A 13,973-nucleotide genomic window follows, 5' to 3' on the forward strand; every position below is an offset into this window, starting at 1 on the left:
TTGTTGACTCCTGATCTTTGTGTGGTTAAGGCTAGAGGTAGGAATACCTTAATAAATAATAATAAATACATCCCATGCAACTGGAAATGAATTAGCTGATGGAATTAGGAAGATATAGATCAGTGTGACATGTAGCAGCTATAAAAAAATTGGTATGCACTGCCAATATAATTGGACACGTAGTGAGGCAGGACTCAGGGAGCAGAATGGGTATTGGGGGATCTATTTTTCTTCACTACTATTCTAGTTCTGCTTTTAAAAAGTTTTGTTCTCTTGTTGCCCATTTTTCTCATTGATTTCCTGTTTTATCAATTATTCTGACCTCTTACTGTGAGCTGCCCTAAATCTTTGTTGGAAAAAGTGGCACACAAATTGCATAAATACATACATACATGCTTGTCTACAATGGTATAACCTAAGGCAGCAGGAAAATTTACAAGGATGCTTTATTAGGTTGGTAAAATAAACTGGTGCTGGCTTGCTATTTCCCAAACTCAGTAATAGCTTCCAAGCCCTCTTTCCCGTGTGTTCAAAGCAGCAAGTACAATATGTTAGCTACCTTGCGGATTTATATAGAAAACCTAAGTACTTAATTATAAATTAACTAGCTTGTAATTCTAATGATGATATGTACTTCACTGACACTTCTGATCTAACTGGGGAATCCCAGTTCTGTCTTGATTCACAGTTAAAAACTTGATCATTTACAAAATGGCTTTGGTGGAGAAGAGAATGCAAGGGGCAGAAATGACTCAATATGCCCATATCAGCTACATACAACTACCACTAACTAGCAGTGGCTTGTTCAGAAGTTTACATGTCTTGTTCTACATGTCCTGGTGCCACCTAGGGGAAGCCTGAAGAGAAGACCATAATGAAAAAGTCAGTGGGGCTGCACTGATGAAACTGAGACTTTGGGTCAATGGTATAAATAAATTAATAAAAATACTGTTTAATACATATGAAGGTTTGGAGGGAAATAAAAAAATACACACAGAAAGATTTGGAGCTACGAGCTATGTTTCAGTCCTTTGACACCAGGAAAGAGAGGGTCTTTTAATAAAGAAAATCCACAACAAAGAGGATATAAGGCCTCAACCCAAAATATTGCCTCTTTGATAACTAAAATAATGTCCAGGTTCTTATGCAAAACTGGGGGATTATTTTGTTTTAATCTGTTTGTTGATTATTGTTAATTTCCCCTCAGGTATTTGAAGGCTGTTATCAAGACTCAGAGAGAGGGGGGCAATTACAGAGAGAATGGAGATGGGTTTTTCGCTGTGGCTGTAGGGGACAGGACAGGAGCACTAGCCTCAAGCTTCAGCAGGAGAAATTTAGGTTGGATATTAGGAGGAACTTTCGGACTTGGAGGGCAGTCAAGCACTGGAACAGGCTACCTAAAGGAATTGTGGAATCTCCATCCTTAGGAATTTTCAAGAGCAAGACAGATACTTGGCTGGAATGGTTTAGTCAGGGATGATCCTACCTTGAGCAGAAGGTTGGATTAGATAATCTTGTGAGGTTCCTTTCAGCCCTACTTTCCTATGATTACACTAATGTGAGTGAGCATCTTGTAAAAGGAATGCCTAGCAAAATATAGAACATTATGGCATAAATTTAAGGGGAAAAAACAACTTATGGAAGCACCTGCTATTACACACCTATTATGTGTATAGCAGGGGTGTGTGAAGTGGGCCATATTCGGTTCGGATTTGGATGCGGCCCAAATCAGGGGTAGTGATTTGATTCGTTGATTTGGATCACTGTCCCTGATTCCATTTGGCCAAATCCAAATCTGAAGATATGATACTGATTCATAGAATCAGCTATTTGGACAGACACAGCTTTAAAAATTTTTTTCTACATACCTTGAAGTAGCAGGCACAGCTCATGATTGCTGTGATGGTGGGGTACATGGAGCACACCACAGGAGGGGGGGGCCCTCCATGTGCTCAGCAGTGAACTTGGAAGTGGACCAGAAGTACTTCCGGTCCACTTCTGGGTTTGCTGGGGAGCACGCTGGGAGGCCCCCCCATGCCTCTCCGGCTTGGCGATCAGCCATAGGGGGACCCCGGGCACCGCCTCCCCCCAGACACAGGAGGCACCAGTCACTCAGCTGGGGGGTCCCTCCCCTGCATGCTCCCTGGCAGACCCGGCAGACCGGAAGTGCTTCTGGCCCACTTCTGGGTCTGCTGCTGAAGCACTGGGGAGCCCCCCATGCTTCTGTGGGGCACTCCATGCACCCCACCGTTGCAGCACTCACGAGCCCCTGCTACCAAAGGTATGTAGAAAAAACATTTAAAGCTGTCTCTATGTCCAAATCTCTGAATCTTTCCAAATCTCCGAATTGATTTGGAGAGATTAAAGGATCCTCTGATTCGATTAGGATTCCAAGATTCAGCCACTGAATCAGGCTGAATCTCTGCCAAATCGAATCAGGGACTGAAGCTTCGCACAGCCCTAGTGTATAGTATGATGTTAGTCACTTTGCCTCATCACAAACACGTGTGTGCAGAGCATTTGCAAAGAGTGAGTAACACGGTAGGAGCCATCATTCCTGCCTGGAATGGTGCACGTGTATATATACACATGATAGATGTCTGAGAATAAAAGGAGGCACAAAATGAGGTAATGTGCTTAAAAACATTATGAGATTTTAATAGAATTCTATGTAAAAAAACAAAAACAAAAACAAAAAGCCCCATGTATGGTGAGACTATGAACATTTATATATAATAATGAGTAAAATTTAAACCAATGCATTAGACAGAAGAACAATACATATACTCTTACTAGAATAAGCAAGATAGAAATGAGGTAAGCATTTTGTTTTAAAAAGCTGATATTGAAGAAAGTCTTTGTCACCAATTAGGCAATCCACCAGTAATAAGCTTAACTTTTACCATTAAGTCAACTTATTACAATTTTAAACACATAGGTCACATTTATAAGAAAACAAATGGAAATTTGTTGTATAAATGCCTATTTCATTTCAGTAGTGCTAAACTGATCTCATAGCCAGGATGGCCAGGACTTATGTGACAGGTAAGGATTTTTGTGGGTGCTATATTTTATTGGACCAACTGCCTGGCTAGGATAAAGTTAGAAAAGGTTTTAAATGAAAGGCATGCTTCATCGGGTCTTCATCTGAGACCAGATGAAGAATGCCTTGCATCTGAAATCTTGTCTAACTTTATCCCAACCATGCATTTGGTCCAGTAAAAGATAGCACCCACAAAAGTCATTGCCTCTTGCATTTCATTTCAGAACTTTTTAGATGCTGAAGAGTAAAATAAGCAGCCCTGGTCAGTTACAAACTACAATCTTTTCCTAAGGCAACATTCCCATGGTCTTGATGGACGTCTTCCCTATATATAAATACTCTAGTGTCTTGCTGCCTTCGTTAACACAGAACATGCTGATATTGTAGAAAAAGAACCAGTTAGCACAGGACTAATCACCGAAAAGGCAGTGCAAGAGCAAGAGCTTGCACATTTCCTATTGAATTCAGCAGAGGTAACATCTCTGTTTCCACTTTGTTGCAAAGTTGTATTTGTTGTGAGATTAAAAGTAGCACTAGAAACATCCAAGGCCATACAGGGATAGCTTCAAAATGTACAGAATGGGGTCATATGAGCCTTCTGATCTTTTTCCCTGTAATCCTCATTAGGTCTCTCTTTTTGTAATTAGTTCAAAGATACTGAAGCAATTCAAACATTTTCCCTTTCATTAGGTGCCATCTATTGTGGCTGAATCAAAAAGTGCAGAGCCAATTCTAGTAAAAGTCAGTGGGGAAACCCAAAATGATAGCAAGTTTCATACATGGTAGACACTATTATGATAATATACTTGGGCGCTCATGTTAAGGCTAGAGAAGTTATTAGAAGTTATTGGAAGCGTTACAGTAATTAGAAATGGCTCCAGCTGCATTCTCAACACTTCCTGAAACACCTTGCAGTAGAAGACAGCTGAAGAAGGGTAAAATAATTGAGGAGGAGGAGGGAGGGCATCAATTAGATGTGGTAAGACTACTCCCTCCACGGCAGGAGTTCAAAGACATTAAAAAACAAGTTTTCAATATTTTAGAGGTCATCAACCCCGGCTGTGGATCCATGGCCATGCAGGGGACTTAATCCATCCTTATCTTTAAAAATACCTTATGCAGCTGCAGACTGCATTCAGACTTGTCTGTGGAATAGGACATAATAATCAGCAGGGGAAGGAGAGCTCATGGTAATGAGCTCTCCTTCCCCTGCAGATTACCTCAGCATGAAACCACGTATCTCAACCAAAAAAAAAAAAAAAAAAAAGATTGCTACTGAGAGCTACACAAGTTGTTTCTAAATCAGCTAGCTTAGTCTGCAGCCTGTTTCTATGACCTTCCTCTGACCTTCAGAAACAGGAACTCTCTGTTATAGCACCCTAAAAGTACAGAACTGAACCACTGAGCAGAGAAAGTTAACATACACTTACTACAGTGCCATCTTTAATTCTGTATTAGTGAAACATATGGTAACTCAAAAACAATCAAGGTGATGCTTTCATATATTGGAATGCAAGGCAACATGTTAACTAGCTTCCTGTCTTTCACAGGTCTGTTAAAACTACAAGTAGCATCTAAGATACTGTGGATACACTTAGATTCTCAAAATCCAAAAGTCTGTCTATCATAAATCTTCTATCCTGTTAAATATATTTTCCCTAATATTAATGGTTCATGACAGTTTTTACTGCTTACTATTATTTAAAAATGCTTTTAGATCTACCTTTAGCGGATCTTAGCTTTAATATTTTGCTATCCCTGTTGATCTGCAATGCTATCAGTGGTATGCAGGAGAAGAAATACTAGATGTGTAGATCTGTAGGGCGGGTGAGAGAGAAATTTGCCTTGCATTTCCTACTTATGAAGAAACATAGTTGTTTGAAGTGACTATACAAATTTCAAAATCAATTCAGTTAACTTACCATCAGCAGACTACCAAACCATTGGTCACAACCAGATTCAAATGTTACTGGAGTTTAAGGGCATAGAGTACAGGTTTGGCTTTGTGATCATCTTTAATCAGAACAACTTTTTCTTCTCTATCTGCTTGCTAATAAAATAAACCAGTATGAAAGTTCTGGCCAGGAAAATATACTTGCAGTAGTTACAAATAACGACATCAAGATGTCAAAGGTAATTAGTGAGAGAGGATTCCCACCAAAGACAGCTTTGGGTACTAGGAATCTCATTTTCTCTGTTAGGTTTTTATAGCACCATTCAGCATGGTAGCCTCTGAATGCCAGAGATTTAGAGGGGGTGACTGAGAAGCACTTTCTGAAAATTGTGCCTAGGACTTTAGCATAACTCCAGCTGGGTATACAAAATCCTCTGTCATTTTCAAAAATCCTAACCTTGGCTTGGCTCCTTTTCCTTCCACCTTTTCTTGTTCATTCTTTTACCTCACATGATGTCCTACAAACAACTCTCCGAGGAAGAATAGGGTAGTGGCATCAGAGATACCTAACTGCATGAAACCTCACCATGTAATTTACAGAGAAAAAAATGCTTGACTTTACCTTCTAGAAGAGAAAAGAAAGTCTGTAAGAATGACAGTTTTCTTTAATTAATTCTCAGATTAAAAAGTCACTTAAGTAGAGACCACGCCTCCTTTTATATCTGTACAGTACCTAGCACATTGTAAATGCTTCTGGATGCAAACAAACAATGACAACTTGAACATACACACAGCCCTTACCGTGTCAGGTGCAGTCAGATGTTTCTCTCACTTTAATTAGCTTCCTACCAGGATTCTGGTGACAGTACCTGAGAACACTGCTTTCCTGTGTTAGGCACTGCCTCCTAATAAAACACATTAACTGGCTTTACACAACAAAAAGCAATGGCCACTGCTTCAAAAAAACAGAAATTTGACTACAAGGCATGTTGAGACCCCAGGCAGATGCAAGAAGCAAATCGTAACATCAGCATTAGCACAGCTTCATCAAAACCTGGCATTTCTGCCATTCCCAGACCACAGTGAGCTGCTACACAGAATTACTAATCTGTTTTTCTCACCTGACTGGGAAAGACAGACAATTAGTGGCATTTTTTATCCCAGCAGATACACTGAAGGTTGTCCAACCAAACTGGTGCATGAGGTTTCTGATATCAAAGTAACGTTGAAGGGATTACGGGATTCACTGGGGGGGATGAGGCTTTTCCAGGTTATTCTGAGATGAATGAGGATACTACAGTGGAACTCATTATTTGTAAAGAAGTAACAGAAAGCATAATGACTACAGTAAACATTTAGGATTCTCACTCCCATGCACAAACAGGCCCAATGACCTTTCTAGTGCTGTTTTGTTTGCCATAGCTCAGGGGTGTTAAACTTACCTGGTCTCACAGACTAGATCCCAGCTGTCCCCAGCCAGAGCACAAAGGCAGCCATTGTGGTCAATACATTGGCAGTGGCAGTGGGGGGAGGCCCCACAGCAGCGAGTAGGCTGGAAGCAGCAAAGCATATGGCAGGGGCAGGCAATTATTTCGGGTGGAGGGCCACTTGCTGAGTTTTGGCAAGCCATCAAGGGCTGCATGACAGGCAGCCAGGGGCAGATAAATATTAATTTTCTTAATTTTTTTAGGGCCCCACAGGCTAGATAGAATGGCCTGGCAGGCTGCATCCAGCCCATGGGCCACATTTTGCCCACCCCGGCGTATGGCAATAGTGGGTTCAGAGGTGGCAGTCACAGCAGGGCTGGAGGTGGCAAGAGGCAGTGGTGAGCCAAACTTGTCACCAGTGGCAAGCCAAACTTGTCACCAGTGGCCATGGCTAGCAGGGCCAAAGGGCCCCAAATTCTGCAGCAGGCCATGCCCCGCAGCTTCCAGTGGCCTGCTGGTAGCCTGGCATGCCACTCAGAGTGGCTCTGTACACTGGATCTGGCCTGCAAACCATATGTTTGACCCCTGCCATATCTGAATCCCTTCCTTGGAAGATGTCATCAGTGGTACTGTTTTTCTTTCTTTCCTGCTGTATGTGCTGTCAAGCCAAATAACCTGTGGGGTGGATGTAGACTAGACAGATACCCAGACATATGTTCCAGTGCCTAACTAAATATGTATACAATCTTGAAAAGCAAATGGGCTAACATGATCAGATTAAAAGCCAAATATATGTCAGACGAGGTATGCTGGGGCTGCTGCTGCATGACCAAACCTGTATTCAACTGGCCTGGTCTTTCATTAATTCCTTGAATACTTCTTCTGTTCCATACTTGCTTCCACACTGCTACGTCTACAAAGCTGGGGTTTTTGGGGGGATTTTTTTTGGAAAAATATGCATGCGCAAGCATTTCCAGAGCAAATTTAATGTGTAAAATCCATTCTCAGTGGGCTTTTATGCAAGTGAGACACAATTGCTTGAATATCAGACGAAAGCAACACAAAGAGGGGTCCTAAATAGCAAAAGCAAACTATTTATTTTTAAATGTAAGCAGTATTCACCCTGTAATAATTTGTTTTGTTTTGGATGGAACACCATTGAGTGATAACATATTCTGACTTGAATTATGGAGCTAATTCTAAACCAGGAAGTACGATTTCATTAAATAACTATAGAATACTGATCTTCAAATGACACCACCCACACTAATACTGATGCACAAGTTAAAACACTTAAGTGAAAATTATCTAATGAAAATGTGCAGAATATAGACAAATACAATACAAAGTGATGTTAGATTGATTAAATTAAGAGTAGTACTGGCAAATTAATGTTAAGCCTAAAAAAGGAAGTAAACTGAGTGAAAGGAGATATAAAACTGCTGACACTAACATTCTTCCTTTAACTTGCACATTACTCATTTGGAAAAAAAAGAAGCAAAACACAACTCTTCCCGTTCATGATCTAAAGGTACAAGTTTATACAGAGATAACTACCATCGTTTATTGTATCAACACACAGAAAATAAATCCTTGGATAAAAATTGGACAATAAACACAAAAAAACCATGAGGGCATGTTGTAAAGTAGTAGTCCAGGAGCAATGGAGCAGTCAAATATTCTGACGTTTGTCCTGCACCAACAAAAATGTAGAAATGTTACAATTGTTCACAGAAACAAAAGGCATGACCTGAGACTGATTATAAGACATTATTTCTCATAAAATGTGTGAATTAAAGAAATGCAGTTCTGCATGATCCAGTTTAGTTTTTAAACACCATGCTTTAGTGCTATATTTTTATTTTCAGAAAAATCCTGAGAGGCTCTGTGAAGAGTTTATACAGGCAGTCCTCGACTTACAACATTTCGAGTTACAACATTTCGCACTTACGTTTACAAATTGACACGAGTTTCAACTTTACAACACCAGTTTTGACTTACACCACTTGATCCGATGCAATGCTGTGCCAGCGAACAAGTTTGCTGCGTCGCTCATCTCCCTGGAGAACATCTGTCCAAACTTCCTTGGACACTTTCTTTAAAAAAGCAGACAAGAACTCCAGAAAAACCTGCAGCCAAGACTCCTCAGAAGACTCCAGCCAAGAACCCTTCAAAAAGTCCAGCCACGAGCCCATCAAAAAGTCCAGCAAAGTCACTTCAAAGAAGTCCTTCCAAATCAATATGTTTGCTATTTACAATACATTAATGTAGCAGATGATTTTAATTGGTCCCTGGATTGGGTGCTTAAGAAGGGTTTCACTGTAAAATGCTAGAGAATTTTTTAACTGCTTCAGTTGATAAGAGCCCAAATTCCTGTGATGTAAGCACAAGGAATCTCCTTTGGATGAAACCAGTTTCAGCAAGCTGCATATCTCAAATGACACTTGCCTACCTTCATTTAGAGATTTCACCAGTATGACTTTTAAACGTGAAACATGCAAGATTTAGAAGAGGAATTTAGAAATGTTTGACTGCAAGGTTTAGGATAGAAAAAAAGACCATGTCTTATGACAGCTGCATATAGCAGCAGGCCTTCCATTTCCCTGTTGAATTGTCCTTTCAGTGCACTGAAGAGGATACTGAACTTGCCGGCGTAAAGTCTTCTTATTTCTATAACAAACTACGTTTTACAAATAGCAGCATCATTTGATTCAAGCCATAGAACCTAGCCTGCAGCTTCGGTCAAATGTGAGCTGGGGGACAGACATAAAGGCAGGACCACAGCAAGGCAACAAAAGAGTTATAAGCACGTGATTAAAAAAAAAGAGCTTAATGACACCTGAAAGCTAGCTCCTCTCTCCAAGACACTGACTCAGGAACACAATGCCCATTTGGGACAGAATTTCAACATGAAGTCAGTGGCACATATGCAAATGTTTAAAAGTTAAACATGATTAAATGCTTTCTTGAACAGAGTCCAAAACTACAAGCAAAATCTTCAGAAGTGTCTGGTAACTTTCAGTGGGTGTAAGCTTGAACAACTTCTAAAATGAGACTCTGGCTCCTAAATTATGTAGATATTTTTGAAATTTTAAACAAGTTCATTAAAACGTGTTAACACAGGAATTTCCATTAAAAAGTCAATTGCTGATTTTTACAATCCCCACTTCAGCTTCTTTTTTGGAAAAAATCACTATCTGAAAAATGAATACTGAGTAATGCCACCCAGGTAATTCAGATGTCATTATTATTTCCTATTATAAACACTGGGAAAAGAGTATGTAATCTTAGAAAACTGTTGTGGTAACTGGTAAATGCTTAATCTTATGTGATGACTACTGGGTAAAATGAGTGTTCATGATTTTTTTTTTGTTAACAACTAAAAGCCCAACTTTGACTGCACACACTGGCACATCCTGCTGTACATCTTTACCCAGTTCTGAAATCAAAAGCATAAATTACCAAGTATGACCTGATTTTGACCTCAGATAGCCCCGTACGTATTGATGTGAACTGAATCAGTAAAATCTCTACTAGGCAGATTCAACAAGGAACAAAGCAATACCTGCCAATCTAGCTGAGATTATATCTGAACCTTATAAATGATATACCAACCTCTTTTGGCTCCACAGAAGGCTCTATTTCAATATATTCTAGAATTACTGCGTGATTGTATTTTCTGTTTTTCTCTTCTGCCATAACATTAGGATAAGTTGACATTCGAAAGGAAAAAACCAGAGTCAATTAAATATACTTCTTTATGCAGTATACAGTCAATTTGCAGAATTCACTGCTGCAGCAGGTCATCAAGACAGATGCTATGTCAAGATAGACAAAAGCATTAGCTAATTTTGTGATTATCGTTAATGTTTAGTTACCATAGTGGCCAAGATGATTATATGCATTATCTGACCTCATGCTCCTAGGTATAAACTGATAGTTTGCCAGGGCCAGAAAGAATTTCCTCTCCCATAATCAACATTGCACAAGTAAGGCCTGACCCTGAACTGATTCACAAACTAGCACCTACCAAGTAATCCTACTCAAGACAACTCAGTGAAAAATTTAATTGCATACATATTGTGGAATTACTTTTCAGTCTTCCATCAGACAGTCTCCAGGCTAGATAAAATGATCTGACAATTTCTATGTTATATTTACAGAATGTATATGGCTGTAACCAGGTCTTTACTTAAAATTTGAACATGTATTCAAAATTGTTTGACAGTAGGTGTTTGGCACCTAATTTTTCTTCAAACCTTTGAAAAATCTCCGCCCATATCAGGAACAAGGCAATATATTTCTGCAAACAAACACAAATGATACATAAACCAAATCCCACTGTAAATTATGCAGGGATTAATTCAGATTTATGCTCATGTAGCAAAGAAAAGCATTTGGGCCATAGTCTGCCAGAGACAAGCCAAACGTAAACAGCAGTTGTTATACAGTGGAATAAAAAAATATCAGAAGCAAATAGAAGTAAAGTAATAAAATTTAAACAGGCCTTTGTACTATCCATGTAAGACTGACATAAACTAAAGCCACTGGACAGTTAAAATAATAAACCTCTAAAAATCTCAGTGACTTTTATTTTTGTGTCACCTATTACTTTCTCCTTTTTGGAATACTGTGGACAGCACTAGAAATATCTAGAAAGAACAGATAGTGAAGAACAGTACAAGACCCAGAAAATGGTAAGAGGGAAAATAAGTACGTAGTCTTAGTAATTAAAACTTTACAGGGTAGTTTATCTTAAATTAGAATGAAAGAATCTACTACAAGTGTATTGAGATGTATAGCAAAGGCAGTTGCTACAAAACCACCGGAAGAGCTTACATCAGAAAAGCAAGAGGATGCCACCACCTGCCCACAACGCTGAAAGAACTGTTTGTAGTAGCCAACAACAAACAGCATCATTTAGAGCAGTGCGAGAAGCTAGTGTCTGCAAAAACACAAGGGTCTTACCTTTGCTGTCTAGAACTTCTCTGCCTTTCTGGAGGAGTTTGTTTTTTTTTTTCTTCAAATAATTGGAGGACAGCTCCTCTTCATCTGACTTCCAGCAAATGTACTTCCCCTCCCCGCAATCTCTAATTGGTTGTAATTTTTAAGAGTTTCTTTGAAATGTCACAGGTTTCAGACATGATCTTGAAATTTCAGGATGTGCGAAATTCCTAAGGCTGAAGTTTGGAACTGAAATCACAAGAGATGATGATAATGGTAGTGTATGTCTCCTTATTTTGCCTCTATAACTTTAGGTTCCTTCTCTCTCTCTCTCTCCCCTCATTTGCCACTTTCTTCTTCTTCTTTTCTTGCCTTTATTTCCTTCTTTTCCCCTCTTCTATTTTTGCTTGCAAACAGTCATTAATTTTTCATGATGGTTACTTTTATTCCTTTCTTCTTCCTCTTCCTAGGCTCCACAAAGAGCTTGCAGAGAAAAGCTGTCCAATATTATTTAGTTACTATCTACACCTTACCTTTTATTCATGGGTCTGTCTACACAGAGAAAGTGACACTCACTTCTTTAATTTCCTTTTGTATATATCAGAGGAACTGGATTGAACCCAAACTCTTTGCATAGACAGATCACTTTCATTCTCTTCTTTTTCAGCACTAAGTAAAACTTGGAAAGATCTCCTTAATTTTATTTTGCTTTTAACTTCTCTTCCTCAGAGGAGGAGCAGGACAATGTTTCATCCAAGTGTAGGGCACATCATCTAAAAAAAAAGTACACGTCTTAGAAACATGTGCTACATGCCCCAGTTGAACAGAATAAATATGGTGTGTCATGCATTTATTTAAACTTTCCCCTCCTTGTGCAGGTTGCAAATTACTATTTACTGTAACTCAGCAACTTCCATTCTGTGAGACCTCCCAGTGTATCTCTTACATTGCGGACTACAAGCTTATCGTTGGACTACACTAGATAATCAAAACTATCCATAACATTTTTGTTTTTTAAAACTATGCTGAGTTGTTCCCAAATTTTTATTTTATTGCAAAAGAGATATGCACCAAATACACTTGGCAACAGTATGCCCGGAGGTTTCCAATAGCTTTCAGGCCAGTGCACACACAGGTGTCATTTAGAGCAAAAGCAGGTGACCAGAGGGAGGGGAAAAGTTCACCACACCTTAGACTCACAAACATGCTGGGTGCTTCCCACCTACCCTACTTCCGAGGGACATTCAGCACAATTCCCAAACCTTATTTCTGAATATCTGTATTTGCATTTCACCTCAATATCATCCTGCAACAACGTGCCTTTGACACGGCTGCAAGATGCATGCCAACCGCAATGAAAGGGAAGATCAAATGAAATTAAATTTCACTGAACCTAACAGCTCCACGTTTCCTTATTATTTTCCATTTTCTGTGTCAATAGCCCCTACTACATGTTATGTACATTACACAACCGACTGGTTAATCGTGCAATACATTCAGGTTTGCACATGTGCAAAGTTGCGACCCTGCGATTAAAAAAAGAGGGTTTCCAGCTACAGAGGTTGTGCTTGAAAGCGTGTCGCATCTCTGGCTGGTTTCTAGCCAGCTTTCATCCGAATGCGGAGCGGGGTCCTTGGGCTCCCTTTCTTGTCCTACCCCTCAGTGGTCTGTTGACCCTTCCCTCTTCCTCTCCTGGAGCAACAAAATAAATATATAAATAAATAAATGCTTTGGGGTTTTCTTTCTTTTTTCCCCCTCAGGGGGAAGACTGAAGGGTCCCCAACCCTTGCTACCTCTCCCAGCCCACGTTCTCTCATCACCAAGACTAAGACGACCGTTGTTTGCTCCTTGGCCAGCGGCGGCCTGCCTTTACCCACTGCCCTCGAAGCCGGCGGGGCAGGATTGCTCCTGCCTCGCTTTCCTTCGAGCCTCCCAACGCGTTCAAACGGACAGTGATGGAAGATGAGGGTCAGAAGGGAGCTCATTTTGTCCAACCCGCCTTGCTCTGAGCAGGACCGGCCCACACCTCCATCATCCCGGCTAAAGCTTGGTCTACCCAGGGTGTAGACGCCTCCAAGGATGGAGACTGCAGCCCCTCTCTGCAGAACCCCCTTGTTCACCAGCCTCCCGGTGAGAGGGTTTTTCCTGCCGTCCAACCTAACCTCCCGCGCTGCAACCGGAGCCCATTGCTCCTCGCCCCGTCACCCGCCCCCCAGCACGGCCCAGCTCCATCCCCTTCGCAACCCCTGCTGCTCCGACCCCCTCAGCCCTCCCGTCTCCTCAGTGGTGACACGTTTCCAAGCACGAGCTTCCGAGCAAACTGGCTCTTTTTTTTTTTTTTTGTATAGCTGGAGAGACATTTCTGCGGTGCGATCAGGACCCGGCTGCGCTCGTTGTGCGCTTCCGCAGCCACCCGCCCGGCCGCACCTGCTCAGGTGCCGCCCCGCGAGGGACCAGCGCAGACACCGCCGCCCGCGCCCCGCCCCGCCCCGCCCCGCCTCGCCTCAAGCGGGGGAGAAGCGGCCGGGAGACGCGGCCTAAAAACGGCCGTTGGAGGGGGCGGGGCTTCGCCCGAGCGCCCGTTGGACGGGGGCGGGGCTTCAACCGAGTGCGGGGACGGGGCTTCGACCAAGTACTGGAAGGGGCGGGGGCGGGGCTTCGCTCG

The 13,973-nt window shown here is 41.3% G+C and overlaps 1 long non-coding RNA gene across 1 annotated transcript; it reads right to left on the minus strand.

Moving 5' to 3' along the window:
• Nucleotides 1-7,442: 7,442 nt before the first annotated feature.
• LOC109284416 (uncharacterized) lies at nt 7,443-13,925 on the minus strand. The gene is made up of 2 exons (XR_002091867.2): nt 13,736-13,925; nt 7,443-12,081 (listed from the first exon to the last, which is right to left on the minus strand). It is a non-coding gene; the product is annotated as an uncharacterized LOC109284416 (long non-coding RNA).
• Between the last annotated feature and the right edge of the window lie 48 nt (nt 13,926-13,973).

This window comes from Alligator mississippiensis, chromosome 8 (assembly GCF_030867095.1).
Source record: "Alligator mississippiensis isolate rAllMis1 chromosome 8, rAllMis1, whole genome shotgun sequence".
Lineage (NCBI taxonomy): Eukaryota > Metazoa > Chordata > Crocodylia > Alligatoridae > Alligator > Alligator mississippiensis.